Source organism: Gossypium arboreum, chromosome 5 (assembly GCF_025698485.1).
Source record: "Gossypium arboreum isolate Shixiya-1 chromosome 5, ASM2569848v2, whole genome shotgun sequence".
Taxonomy (NCBI): Eukaryota; Viridiplantae; Streptophyta; class Magnoliopsida; order Malvales; family Malvaceae; genus Gossypium; species Gossypium arboreum.
The window spans coordinates 78,985,117-79,000,532 of record NC_069074.1 but is presented as its reverse complement, the minus strand read 5'-3'; the positions used below and the strand labels follow the sequence as shown (position 1 = coordinate 79,000,532).

General features: G+C 35.1%; 1 protein-coding gene, 1 long non-coding RNA gene and 1 pseudogene across 3 annotated transcripts in view; 2 read left to right on the top strand and 1 right to left on the bottom strand.

Annotated features, from left to right (window-relative positions):
• LOC108453280 (ubiquitin carboxyl-terminal hydrolase 25-like) overlaps positions 1-15,416 on the top strand; it is a 51,684-nt gene that overhangs the window by 35,587 nt on the left and 681 nt on the right. The window lies entirely within an intron of this gene.
• LOC108452837 (probable glutathione S-transferase parC) lies at positions 7,338-8,802 on the top strand (annotated as a pseudogene).
• LOC108452838 (uncharacterized) lies at positions 11,656-15,308 on the bottom strand. 2 transcript variants are annotated; one of them, XR_001866458.2, is made up of 4 exons: positions 15,121-15,308; positions 14,496-14,939; positions 13,828-14,413; positions 11,656-11,826 (listed from the first exon to the last, which is right to left on the bottom strand). It is a non-coding gene; the product is annotated as an uncharacterized LOC108452838 (long non-coding RNA). The 2 variants fall into 2 exon arrangements; XR_001866459.2 differs by having other exon boundaries at positions 14,496-14,840; positions 15,121-15,306.

Here is a 15,416-nt window from a genome sequence, read left to right as displayed (position 1 = left end):
AGAACGGTTAAAGATTTTCTGGATGTCTTTCTTGAAGAGCTACCTTGGTTACCTCCAAACTGTGAAATTGAGTTTGGGATTGAGCTACTGCCTGGTATAGCTCCAGTGTCCATCGCCCCTTATAGAATGACACCAAAGGAGCTTGTACAGCTTAAGGCTCAGATTCAAGAATTATCAGATCGTGGGTTCATCCGCCCTAGTGTGTCTCCATAGGGAGCACTAGTTTTGTTTGTCAAAAAAAGGGATGGATCCATGCGAACGTTGGAATAAACTAACCATTAAGAATAAGTACCCCCTACTGAGGATATCATCAACTGAGGGTCAAAGAGGCTGATGTATACAAGATAACGTTTAGGACTCGCTATTGTCATTACGAGTTCCAAGTGATTCCATTTGGACTGACGAATACACCAGCAGCTTTTATGGATCTGATAAACCGAGTGTTCTAGCCCTATTTGGATCAGTTTATGGTGGTTTTTATTGACGACATTCTGGTGTATTCGAGAACTGAGGATGAACATGATGAACATCTCTGAGTAGTTCACAGATTCTGAGGGAGAAATAACTGTATGTTAAGTTCAGTAAATGTGAATTATGGTTACAAGAGATAACATTTCTGGGCCATGTGGTATCTATTGAAGGGATTAGGGTTGATCCTTGAAAGATTGAGGCTGTTTTGGATTGGAAGCAGCTTAAGATTGTATTTAAGATCCGCAGTTTTTTGAGACTGGCAGGGTATTATCGATGTTTTGTAGAGGGGTTTTCACTGATTGCAGCACCTTTGACTAAGCTGCTATGTAAGGGAGTACCGTTTAACTGGACTGATGCGTAGCAAGAGAGCTTCGAGAAGCTTAAGAAGGTACTGAATGAGGCCTCTATCTTGATACAACCAGAGTCAGGGAAAGAGTTCACTGTCTACAGTGATGCATCACATGTTGGTTTGGGATGTGTGTTGATGCAAGAGGCTAAGGTAGTAGCGTATGTGTCTCGTCAACTTAAGATTCATGAAGTGAATTATTCGACGCATTACTTGGAGTTGGCTGCGGTGGTATTCGCACTGAAAATTTAGAGGCATTATTTGTATAGTGAGAAGTGTATCATCTACACTAATCACAAGAGCCTCAAGTATCTCCTCACTCAGAAGGAGCTAAATCTTAAGCAGCGTAGATGGATTGAGCTACTTAAAGACTATGACTGTACGATTGAATGTCATCCTGTAAGGCCAATGTGGTGGCCGATACATTGAGTCGTAGAGTTATGACTGATCTGAGGGTGATGTTTGCTCGCATCAGTTTATTTGATGATGGTAGTCTGTTGGCTGAACTTCAGGTTAAACCGATGTGGATTGAGTAGATTAAGAGCAAACAGTTGAAGGACGAGTCACTGGATCTTCGATTCTGACAGATTGAGAGTGGTAATACTTTAGATTTTGAACTAAATAACAAAGGGGTACTCTGTTTCTGTAGGAGAGTCTGTGTACTGAAGGATACGAGTTGAGTCAGTCTATACTACGAGAGCGCATAGTAGCCCTTATGCTATGCATCTTAGTGAGAATAAGATGTACTGAGACCTTCGTGAGTTATATTGGTGGCCAGGACTTCAGTGAGAGGTTACCGACTTCGTGGGTAAATGTCTGACTTGCCAGCAGGTTAAGGTTGAACATCAGATACCTTCAGGGTTGCTTTCGCCAGTTAAAATTCCACTTTGGAAGTTGGAGAGAGTGACTATGGACTTCGTTAGTGGGTTGCCCCTAATGTCTATTAAAAAGGATTCAGTGTGGGTCATCGTGGATCGATTGAACAAGTCCGCCCATTTGATACCAATTCGTACTAACTACTCTCTACAGAAGCTGGCTAAACTATATGCGTCTGAGATAGTGGGACTGCATGGGGTATCGGTTTTGATAATATCTAATAGGGATCCTCATTTTACATTTCAGTTCTGGAAGAAGTTGCATGAAGTTCTGGGTACAATGTTGGACTTCAGTACTGTGTTCCATCCTCAGACTGATGGTCAAACTGAGAAGGTGATTCAGATACTAGAGGACATGTTAAGGAGTTGCGTGATTGACTTTCGAGGCAGTTGGAAGGATTACCTGCCGCTCGTAGAGTTTGCTTATAACAATAGCTATCTGTCTAGCATTCAGATGGCACCTTACGAGGCATTATATGGTCGTAGGTGTCGCATACCTTCATGTTGGACTGAGTTGGGTGAGTAATGTGTTTTGGGCTCTGATCTAGTCTCTGATACTGAGGATAAAGTTAAATTGATACGAGACCGACTGAAAGCAACATCAGATAGGCAAAAGTCGTATGCAGATCTGAAACATCGAGAGATAGAGTATTCTGTAGGGGACTTTGTTTTTTCTCAAGGTCTCACCATAGAAGAAGGTATTGAGGTTTGGACGTAAGGGTAAGTTGAACCTTAGGTTTATCGGGCTTTATCGCATACTGAAACGAGTGGGACCGGTTCCCTATCAGTTGGAGTTACCTCCAGAATTAGATGGATTCATGACGTGTTCCACATTTTTATGTTGAGGCACTACCGCTGTAGTCCCACACATATTATTTCGGTTGAGAAGATTGAGGTTAGGCTAGATCTGACTTTCGAGGAGGAACCAGTTTAGATATTAGATCATGATGTAAAGATTTTGAGGAAGAAGTCTACCCCACTGGTTAAGGTTCTTTGGCGTAATCACAGCTCTAAGGAGGCCACGTGGGAGCTTGAGGATGCGATGCGACAATAGTATCCTCATCTGTTCTGATTAGGTAAAATTTCGAGGCCGAAAATTTCTTTTAAGAGGGTTGAGTTGTAACACCCTAAAAATATTTAATTATTTATTTATGTTTGTGACATACAACTGTGTATTTGCTTCAGTGGTTATGTATTCTGGGAGTGTCTGAGAAGTCTTGGGTTCAAGCCTTGGCTTGTGCAAAAATTTTTTTTAAATGATTAAACCCTTGTTTCTAGTTAGTAGCCTTATAAATAAATATGGGTAAAATGTGGCAGATTAGGCCTGCTGGTCTGGCGGTTAAGTGGAGAGCTTATGGGCAGGAGGTCTGGGGTTCAAGTCTTTGCGTAAACAAAGGGGAACTTATTTTGTTGCTTGTGCTGTGTTGGTATTTTAGTCCAGCCAAAATACTGAAGAGTTTGACTGAGGGGTGGGTTCGGTTGTTGAGAGGATTATGGTGAGATAATAGGGAGGATGTTAAGGAGAGATTTTAGGGATGTGAAGAGGGAGTTAGTGCCAAATTGAATTTCTTTTTGCTCTCTCAGAATTTTCGGCTGGGGTTTGGTTTTCTCCTCATTTTGACTTTTGTCGATTGTTTTCCATTCTTGAAATCCGAATATTGCAAAGGGTTCCTACGAGTTTCTTTCTTTTCATCTTTTTTGACTTTGTTCTTCCCTAGGAAATCATTCCTCCCCCTTTGCTTACCGATTTTCTCTTATTCTCCTACCTCTCTAGAAAATGTCCTCTTCATTCTTTCTTTGGCCGAACCTTCTTCCTCTTTCCATTTTTCCTTTTTATCACTTTTGGCCGATTCTTTCTTTCTCTTGCGCTCAACTCCTAATTTTTGTTGGTTCTGTAAGTTTCGGTAAGTGCTAACTCGATTTTCTCTTTTTAGAATATTGTTTAAGAGGAGTTTTATTGTTGGTAGGAATTACTCAGCAGAGTGGTGATCTTTGATTGGTATGTGAAGTGTGCGAAACCCTGTTGGTGCGTGTAAAGGTAACGATTATGAGTTTAGTATTTGGGTTTGCTAGTTCGTTTTGATTTAGTGCAGCTTTAAGTGACTAAGTGACGTTATTTTGACTAAAGAAAGGTTCTAAGGTGCTCATGATTCTCGGTTTAACGGCGTTAGCGAAGGGTCTTCTTCAGCTGTAGGTTAAGCTAATACTTTTAACGATTGTTGAGACCTGCAAATTAAATTACTATTTGGTTCTAAATGACCTTTGATATGTACTAATCGGTTTAGAATGACTTTTGTTAGGTACTCGAGCTTAGGGAGTGTTCGACATTGAATTCGTGTCAGGTGTGTAACCACTACGCTGAAAATTGAAATCGGCAAAAAGCCAAAAAGTGAGGCTGTCGACACCACACGGGTATGTGGCCGTTTATGTAGTAGGCCGTGTGATCGAACATGGGCGTGTGATCAACGAGGCTGGCCGTGTGCGAAACACGGGCTGGACCGATTTGGGCCGTGTGGGCCACAAGGGCGTATGGGCCCACACGGGTTTGTGGAATGTTGAGGCTAGGCCGTGAGATCCACACGGCCAAGACCATATAGGGTCATGTGGGCCACACAGGCGTGTGGGCCCACACGGGCAAACAACATGGGCTTGTAGGCTCATTTTCACTGTTAAACTGCTAAGGTTGCACGGGTCGCCTGATACGACTGTGAACCTACTGTAGGGTCGGTAAGTGTACTTAAACCCCTGATTGACTAAAATGACTGTTATACCCTTATATGATATAAACATCTGTATGACTGTATATGATGCGTGCTGTTAAAACTGTACTGAATGCATGTATAATACCATGATTTGGCATGACATGTTTGTATATTGCATTGCGTTGGGTTGGAGGTTTTATTATTCGGAGGAAGTGCACTGAAAGGCCTCAAGCTTGATTTACTGGCAACTTAGCTGCATATTACTGTAAAGTGCCGCATTCGGAACTATTTGGAGTGTAGGGTTGGGTGGGTTGATTATATCCCCACATGGAGTGTAGGGTTGGACGGAGATGGTGTGTAGAGGCTAGTTGGGTAGGATTCTTTTGACTACATATATGTGACTGTTACTGTACTGAGATGGGCTAAGGCCCAAATCGAACTGACACTGCTACTGAAAATGACTTATGCCTAGACTGTGATTATTTGTATGCTATCTATTTTTGTGCATGGGGATTACACAGTTTCATAAACTCACCCCTTTTGTTTTACTGTGGAGGTAATCCCCAGACATAGGTGGATCGATGCAGTGAGGGACTCAAAGGTGGCCACACAACCGCATATTTTTTCGTATTTGATTATGATTATAAGTATTATTATTTGGGGTTTTTTACTGTATAAGACCTCTATGGATTTTTACCTTAATTTGGGATTTGTTTATTGTTGCTTATTATTCGTAATCACTAGTGGTAGGGAAAACATGGGTCTTCAAAAGTTACAAATGTTTTCTTTCAAAGCACTCACCACTACGTAAGCCGTTTTAAAAGCTTCCGCAAATTATAACGACTTGTAAATAAATGGTAAATTTTTTGGAAACAAATAACTTGATTTTAAAGATAATATAAGATAACAAAAATAGTTTAGATGGGGAAATGGTTTATCAATGACTTAGTTTTCGAAAGCACTTTCATGTGACATCACCAGATTCAGCCATAATGTCTGGGCCGGGTTTGGGGTGTTACAAGTTTGGAATTGAAAGTTTTACAGAATATAGAAAAGATGCAGACCTTCAATCAATTCTCTTGGACTTTTCCCATTGAGAGAAGTTAACTTGGATAAAAGAAGTAATCTTTTAACATGTGAAAAATGACTTAAAAGATGACAAAGATGTAGGCCTAGAAATTTATTATTAGCAAGTCTTTTGTATTGTCATTTTCATCTTCACAAATATCTATAAATAACCTGTGGTTTCAGTATAAGAGGCATCTTTAAGTTGAGTTCAAGATCATTTGCTTATTAAGTTTTTGTTTGTTTCATTATTCGAGTAAAATTTCAAGTTTCTTATATCTAATATGTCTATTTCATCTAAGTTTGAGTTGTTTAGTTTTGCTATGTTATTTTAAGTTTTCAATGTTGAGGTGAAAGGGTGAATCTCTTGGGAAATATTAAGGTAAATTCTATACTCATCATTTGATCTAAAATTAATTATTAATCACTTATAATCATACTTGTAGTAAGATATTTTATTTGTTATACACAATTTACGATACAATGAATGCTTGGATAAATTAACCTTGATTTGTTGTAGACATAAAAATGGGCATAATAAATATTTGAAATATTTTTATAAGTCTTGAAGCTATCAGGTGAATATAATACAATATGGTTGGACTAAACTTAAATAGTTAAACTATCATATTGCACCATCCTTTGCTTATGGATTCTTTGCTAAACTCTTGGACTTAGTGGACAATCATTTTGGACACTCCATTGATGAATATACCTTTGTTCATGGATTCATATGCTTAATTAGTGGACATACATTGCTAGATCATCCAATTGGGACCTCCATTTATGTGTGGCTTCTAATTGAGTAATAACATTGAGTATTAAAATTTAATCTTAATTTGACATCAAGAGTTGATCCTCTAAACTCAGTATATTTTTTCCAGATTTTTTTTTTATTTTCTTGCATTGACTTTTTATTTTTAGTGTTTCTAGCCACTCATTTCATTATCAATACTTATTCCAAAAATACTTATTCCAAAGTCAAGTGTTAAATTTCTATTCTAGCATAATACTTGTAATCTTGTAAAATCTAATCAACTTCTCTGTGGATCGACTTCGGACTCCTGAGATTTTATTACTTGAATATAACTTGCACTTGGGTTGTAAACCTCGAAAGTCACTGTCACTCTCAACAAAATTTTTTCTCAATCCCCATTTTACCAGAACCCAAAGTGCATCCATGACTAGTATATATAGCCTATTGGTGTTGACAATAAAAAAATCGGCACCAAAAAAATATTTAATTTTTTACTAAGGTGCCGACCACTAGAAACATGGCACCCAAAAATTTTTTGTTACAGATACGGGTGCTAGCTACCACGTTGCCGGCACCAAAAAGTACTATTTTTTTTACAGGTTACGAGTGTCGAACACCACAATGTCGACACCAAAAAAATAAATAAAAATTTAAAATGGGAGTCGACCGCTTGGTACACGGCACAAAAAAAATATGTTTTTAATCTTTGCTCTGATCATGAGATAATGATTGCCAGATTTATGACATGGCTCACGACACTCCATGCATTATTCCTTTCAGGTCATTCTCGTAATTGTTTTTAAACCTAAGTCATTCTTATAAATATTATATTATTTTACGTTAGTTTGGTAAAAAGGCCAATAATCGGGACCACATGGAATTATTTTGTAAATTTTTGTTTATTTAAAAATGATTCAAATTGTAGATTGAATCTTAACTCGATTGGCATGGATATTATTGTCAATGTAGGGAGACGCGGATTTGAGTGCACTAAAATATATTATCCTCTTATTTATGATTTGAAAAATAAATATGAATAATTTTACACGTAAAAAAATTTAAAATATATGAGAGAAACAAAAGTAGCTAAATTTACTTTTCAGAATAATTTCTTTGTAGTGAGGAAAGTCACAGGAGACGACCCCACTATCTCTAAACTCTTTGTCTATAAATATAATGGCAAAACCCTTCAGTTTCAGACATTAGAACCTAAAGATGAAGAGTTCAAATCGTTTTGAACTTGTTTTGAGTTTGAAAAAATGGGAGACGAAGAGGTAGTATTGTTAGACTCCTGGCCAAGTCCCTCAGGATTGCTTTGGCAGAAAAGGGGATAAAATACGAGTACAAGGAAGAAGATTTGAGTAACAAGAGTGATTTGCTTTTGAAAATAAATCCTGTTCATAAGAAAATCCCTATTCTTATCCATAATGGTAAACTTGTTTGTGAGTCCCTCATTAAGGTTTAGTAAATTGATGAGATTTGGCCGCATAAATCTCCCTTGCGCCCTACTGATCCTTACCAAAGAGCCATTGCTAAGTTCTGGGGTGATTTTGTTGACAAGAAGGTTCTCTCCTCTTTCTTTTCATTTTTATGGGTTCTTTTTTTTTTTTTTTTTTGCCTTACTGCCTTTGAACTTTTGAGCTTAAGCATTGCTTGCATAGGTTGATTTGGTTGGGTTTGAATTTCTATGTGTTTTACTTGCTTTCCTTTTTGGGTAATTTTGATAACATTGTTTTGATATTTTATATTCGAATCCAAGTAGCCTAGAGACCGAGCTTTGAACTCTAGTAGGTGTCTCTTAAGAGACTAAACTAAATGGTTTGCCCAGGCTGCTAATCTAGGTTTAGCTTAATATCTTTTACGAATTAATTTTTTAAAAAAAATCTTATTTTTCATAATTTATTATTATATGATTGAAATCATTTAAAATTTTATTTTGTATGGATAAATTAATGGTCAATGAAATGCAGATATATGACCTAGGAAGGAAAGTATGGGCCACAAAGGGAGAAGAACAAGAAGCAGCAAAGAAAGAGTTCATTGAGTGCCTGAAATTGTTGGAAGGAGAGCTCGGAAACAAGGCTTATTTTGTTTGGGAGAATCTTGGTTACGTTGATGTTGTGTTGGTTCCATTTTAGAGCTGGTGCCTATGAAAAGTGTGGGAATTTTAGCATTGAACAGAGTGCCCCAAGTTAATTGCATGGGCTAAAAGGTGCATGGAGAAAGACAGTGTTTCCAAGTCCTTCCCTGATCAAGACAAAATCTATGGCTTTGTTTTGCATTTGAAGGAAGTGATCGGAATTGAGTAAAATATTGTGCTTACAACACATTTCAAGATTGTGCTAATAACTATGTTTCTTAAATAAATGGGCACTTCGTTGTGCCTTGGATGGTGATTTGATTTTTGTTTTGTTTTAAGGAGTGAAATTAATTGTAATTTTTATATTTTTTTTTTGTGTATTATTATTGTTGTTTTGTGTTGTTTTTCTTCTCTAATGTCATTATCAACTTGGTTGTCCAATTTTGGATTACAAAAAAGTTGTGGCTAATATTGCACTCAATGGACATTTTTTTTTTGTTAGGAAAGTGTAACACCCAAAATTCATAGGGTTAGAAAGTTAATTAATTAGTTAAAAATTGCTTAAATTTTATGATTATGTAGCTAGAGTAATTCCTAAAAAATCTTATGTTTAAGTCCCACTTCCATTTCTCTTCTATTTTATTTCAACAACGAAAGAACCAAGGCCACTTAGAATATATATTAAATGTAGTAGAAATTAACCAAGTATGGGCAGCAACCCAATGGTTAAGTATCACTTCATTCTCTTTAGTTTCCTAAGTTTTATCCACGTCACTCTCTCTTATTTTTTCTCATTTTCGACAATATAGGTAATTTACCAAAATAGCCTTCTAAAATTTGTTTAACCTAATCATTTAATCCCCTTCCTAATCATATTAGAATTTTGGTTTTCTTTTCCAACATAAAAAAGAATTGCTTCCCCTATTCTTCTACATCTTCCCCTTTGTAATTATTTTCTTGACATTGTTGGATTGTGTAACGTCAAAATTTGTAGTTGATAAATTATTATTTTTATTGCTTAAATTTGATATAGAAAAATTATGTTTGATGATAATTTAAAAAATATGAAAATGAAATAAATAAATAAAATTCTAAGACAAATTAAAATTGGTCTTTCCTCATTTTTTTGATATTTCTTCATATTTTTGGAGTAAATAGAAAATGTTAATTTTAAATATTAAGAAATTTCTATAGGATTCTGTAACCAAAAAATTGTAACTCTTAAATTATTATTTTAATGCTAAAATTTGGTTCTGAAAATTTATATTTCATGATAATTTTTAAAAATGTGAAAAATAAATTGATGAAAATAATTTCAAAGGCAAACTAAAATTGGTATTCCTCACAGTTTTGACATCCCCACATTTTTTTTTGGTATTTCCTCGTAATTTTAGTATTTCTTCATAATTTTTTAATATTCCTCATCATTTTTGGTATTTCTTATATTTTTTGGTATTCCCTCATATTAGTATTTTGAAAGGTCGCCATGTGATATCATCGAATTAGCTAGTAGTGTCATGTCACAAACTAATGGTATTAGTGTAGAGGAATCAACTTGGTTAACGAAATACAAGTTCCGGGACTTACCAGGTCAAATTTTTTTTAAGGATCAATTAAGTACAAATAAACAAATTTAGGGGCTAAATTATATATTATCTCAAATTAAAAAAAACAATTATGGAGAAAGTGATGTAAGCAATGACATATGACATATAATATCTATTGAATGAGTAAAGAATACTCCATTTTTGGTATGTTCCGAATGATATATCCTTTTTCTGATTTCAATAAGGGGACATCCATTAAAATATGCATTGAAACTTAAATTTAAAATTTGTTACGCATGTAATATAGTATAAGATGCAAATGAATGTTTTGGGTTTTTTTTTTAATGAGCATTACATATTATTACATATTAATTAATCTAATAATAGATAAATCGGTAAGGCCTTCATGTAACATATTCAGAGTAATTTTAGGGGGTTTAGTCTAAAGGTGAAAGCTTGTGTTTATTTCTTCTACGGCCTTTGTTAAAACATCAACCAACTAATTGCATTCACGATGTTCATGAGTTAAACTGTCATTCCAATCACGCCTCAACAAATCTTGAACTGCATTTATGACATGCGATTTCGATTGATTAATTATCAGGTTCCCCTTAATATGGTGCAGCACTTCCAAACAATCTGATTCTAACAATACATCTCGACAACCTAGCTTCCAAGCCTGTTCAAAACCATCAAGTATGCTCTAGAGTTCTACCTCATATGTGCTACACATCCCTATGTTACTTGTAAATCCCAAACACCACAAATCATATGCGTTTTGGATCACACCACAAGCCATACCTATTACATATTCCAAATTCTGACCACCATCCACATTAATTTTTCATTTTCCCATCGGTGGTGAAGACCATGAAAGCCGCGTCCATTTTCTCCAACTCTTTGTGGACCCTTTTCCCTAATTCAGTTGACTAATACATACAATCTCCTCTTTATATCTCATACGATAATAAACGAATCCTTCATTATCCACATAATCAGCTTTAAAAATACATTCACTTAATTTTCAATATCTCGGCCTTTTAAAAGACCAATTACAATTATGATCTACTCTTTTCTTTTTTAATTTTAATATTATCCATATCCATTACAAAATACATATACAATTTTAAATTTTAAATATTTTAAATAAATCTTAATGCCCAATAATTATTCCATATATTCTTGGTGATATCAGTATAATTTGGTCGAATTTTGGATTACTTGAGTCATTTATTATAATTCGGTTTGACTTAGTTAGGTTTTAACTTTTTATATTAAATTTTGGTTTTGAATATTTAAATTTATTTTGATAAAGTAAGTTATTTTATGACTATTAAATATTATTTGATAAAATTTGTAAGTTTTTTCCATAAATATTTCTAAAAATAATATTTTAATAACTTTTAAATTATTTTCACTATTTTAAATATAAAATATATTTTTATATCATACCAAATAACTTAATTATATATTAAATCAAAAAATTAATTCAATTCTTAAAAAAAAGAAATTTATAGAAGATAATTCAATTTTTTGACAAATTGACCTAAGCAATTGCATACAGTTTGAGAAATGGTCCCACTCTGAAACGCATAAAGTTCACAAAAACCCTATAAAAAACAAAATTGATAACTTAATTATGTAATTCTTTCCATTAAAAATGAAAAACTATATTATATATAATATTTTATAAAAACACTCAGAAAAATTGCATTTATTAAAATATATGATCTCAATTTATGTTTCACATATACTACTTTTATTAAGACATGAATTATGGTTAAACTACTCATCGTGTGTATGTATTATGAATTGCAAAAATAAATTAATTCTTCTTTCATAAAAAAAATAGTACATACACACGAGCCAGAGACTAATATCCAAGAACGTTTAGATAGAGGTGTAGCTACTGATGACTGGTTATCTTTATTCCCAAATTATCAAATTCGGCATCTGTCCCATTCCTTCTCTGACCACTGTCCACTGTTCATCAATACAAAATGCGAAGGTAAGAGGCGAATGGAGAGGAGGTTCAAATTTGAAGCATGGTGGGTGATAGAGGATTCATTTATTGGTCAAGTCAAGAGTATTTGGGAAAATTCTTCAGGTGACTTATTAAACAAACTAGAGTGTGTTAAAAGAGGGTTGCATAAATGGGCCGTTGGAATTCGATATAGTAGAAAAGTGAAGAAGGAGATGTTAAATTTAAAGCTGACAAAATTGCTAGAAGAAGAAAGAAGTGATGAAAATCTGGTAGAACTTATTGATACAAAAGTGGAACTTAATTTTGAGAATGAAAAAGATGAGCGGTATTGGGAACAAAGGGCGAGAACTAATTGGATGAAATTAGAAGACAAAAATACTGCCTTTTTTCAAAAGGGAAGAATTGTATCCGCAAGTTACAATATGACGATGGAAGGGAAACTGAAGTTATTGAAGAAATGGAGGAGATATCAAGATCGTATTTTCAGCACTTGTTCCTAGCCAAAAGGAGAGGGAACTATAACCATATTTTAGCGAGTATTGATCGTTGCATTTTTGAGGAAGACAATTCAAAACTTAAGGCTAGATATACGAAGGAGGAGATCCACGAGGCATTGAAAGAAATGGGCCCTACAAAAGCACCAGGAGAGGATGGTTTTCCAACATTATTCTATCAGAAGTGTAGGTCAATTATTGGAGAATATGTCACGTCTTATTACATAAACTTACTGAATGAAGGTATAGATCTAAGTTTAATCAATAAGACAAATATTGTGTTAATCCTGAAAATTGCGAATCCCTTGAATATAACTCAATTTCGACCTATTAGTTTGTGTAATATGTTATACAAATTGATAGATAAAGTTTTTGCTAATCGTCTCTGAATTGTGATGGATAAATGTATTGATTCAGCACAAAGTGCTTTTGTGCCAGGGAGATTGATTTTTGATAATGTGATACTGGCCTGTGAACTTCTTCGTACTCTAAAGCACAAAAGAGTAGGGAAGAAAGGGTTTATGGCGGTGAAGTTGGATACGAGTAAGGCATATGACAAGCTTGAATGAAGTTTCGTGGAAGGGATAATGAAGAAAATGGGATTTGATTCAGATTGGGTAGATTCGCTAATGAATGTGTAACTACAATATGTTATTCGGTATACCAGATATACTTTCAATCCTTCTAGAGGCTTTAGACAAGGAGATCCTTTGAGTCTATTTTTATTTCTATTTTGTAGAGAAGGCCTATCCAGTCTTATGAGATCAGTAATGAAAGAAAAAAATACTTCATGGAGTTAAGGCAAGCAGAAGTGGCCATCAGGTTTCACATTTATTATTTGCAGACGATTGCATTTTGTTTGGAGAGGCTACAGAATGAGGAGCGACTTTATTGAAGTAAATTTTGCACGAATACGAAGGTTGCTCGGGGCAGAAGGTTAATTACTCCAAATCTACTATTTTCTTCAGCTCTAATATACAAGAAAGTGATAAAAGAATAATAACTAGAATGCTTGGAGTACGTTGTTCAACTGATCCAGAACAGTACTTGGGTTTGCCTAATTTAGTGGGGAGGAGGAAGAAAACGTCTTTTGAAAATTTGAAAGATAGATTGTAACAGCAAATTGATAATTGGAGTATTAAACATCTTTCTCAAGGAGGTAAAGAGGTTTTCATTAAGACGATTCTTCAATCCATTCCAACTTATTCTATAACGTGTTTTCTACTTCCTAAGTCCCTTTGTACAGAATTGGAGAGATTAATAGCAAAGTTCTGGTGGCAAAAAAATAGGGGTAAGAAGGGTATTCATTGGTGTGCCTGAAATGATATGTGTTCTTTCAAAGAGGAAGGTGGTATTGGATTCCAAAAACTTGACAAATTTAATATCTCATTACCAGCTAAACAGGGTTAGCGTTTAATTACTTATGAAAATTCGTTGTTAGCAAGAGTTTTGAAAGCTAAGTATTATCTATTGAAGATTTCTTAAATGTGCGATTAGGGAACCTACCTTCATTTACTTGGAAGAGTATCTAGTCAGCTAGATGAGTTCTAGAAAAATGCTTGTGTTGGAATATTGGCAAGGGGGATCGTATTTCCATCTGGGCCGATTTTTGGATACTGGGTTACGAAGAGGAAAAGTTGCAGCATCACAGAGGAAACGCAGATATTGAGTTAGTTTCAGATTTGATTGAAGAAGAAAGTAGAACATGGAAAGTAGATCTAATTTTTAATTCATTTAATGCGGATATTGCAAAAAAAATTCTACTGATCCAATTGGTGAAGTCTGTACATGATGATTTCCAAGTTTGGGGTGGAGAACCATCAGGGAATTTTTCTGTTAGAAGCGCCTATAAACTATTACAAAGACTACTCTGATTCCTAATAATAATATTATACAGGCTGAAAATGAAGCTTTCTACAGAAAATTATGAAATTTACACATCCTTTTGAAAATTAAAGTTACAATCTGGAAAATTTCCTGGAATTATAATCTTACGTTTGCTAATCTTAAACTGAAGAGAGTTATGAATGAAGTTGGTGTACCAGATGTCGGCAGCTTGAGGAGGATAGTAATCATTTTTTCCAAATGTGTCCTACAATGGAAGAAGTTTGGAGATATTTAAATTTCTCCTGGGTGCTTAATAATAATATTCAGAGTGTTTGGGAATGGTTTACCTGGGTTTTCAATCGGGGAACAAATGAACAGTGTAGATTATTTTGCCGTAGGCTTTGGCCTATCTGGTCAAACAGGAACCAGTTGTTATATGAAAGTAAAAACAGAACAAGTGAGAGATCTCAAGACAATAATCAGTTATATATCAAAGTTGCAAGGATTAGAAGAGAAACTACTTATCTCTGATACAGAAATGGTTTTTAGTCATGAAGATCGAAGGACGAGCGTAGTCATTTCTTTCAATGTGGCTTTTGACCAACAATTTTCCTGATCTGCCTCGGGGCTGATAGTTCGAGACATGCGAGGGGATATTTTGGCATCGAAATCGGTCATCTACTCTAATGTTGCTTCATCGTTTGCAGTGGAAGCGCATGCGGGAGTACAAGCAATAAGGTTAGGGATATTAATGGGTCTTAGTGTATGCGAAATAACTGGAGATTCAAGAACTGTTATAAAAAAATTCAGAGTACAGACAAAGATAAATCGATTATTGGAGCAATAATAAGAGATATTCAAGATATGAAGCATTTCTTTCAAAAACTAAACTTTCACCACATCCCAAAGACAGGAAACATCTTTGCTCATGTGATTGCAAAGGAAGCGCTGAAAGTAAATGAAGGTCATTACCTGGAGGGAGGTGTTCTAGAGCATGTTCGACGAGCGATGGAAAGGATACAGCCAGGGGCTCCAGACTGATGAAAAAAAATGGTCATTTGGAAACGTGTAGCAAAAGCCTAGAAGATTTTATGAGATTTGAAGGGTTCTACGTTCAAGAACTATGACGTTTCAATGAAAAGACAAGCCATTAATGGGATCCAGCTGTTTTCTTATCGATTAGAAATATCTAAGGTAGGTTTCCTTTTTCAATTTTATTTTTGGGTCATCTTTGTTGGAGGCTAGTTAGGAGTATGGTTTTCTATGCC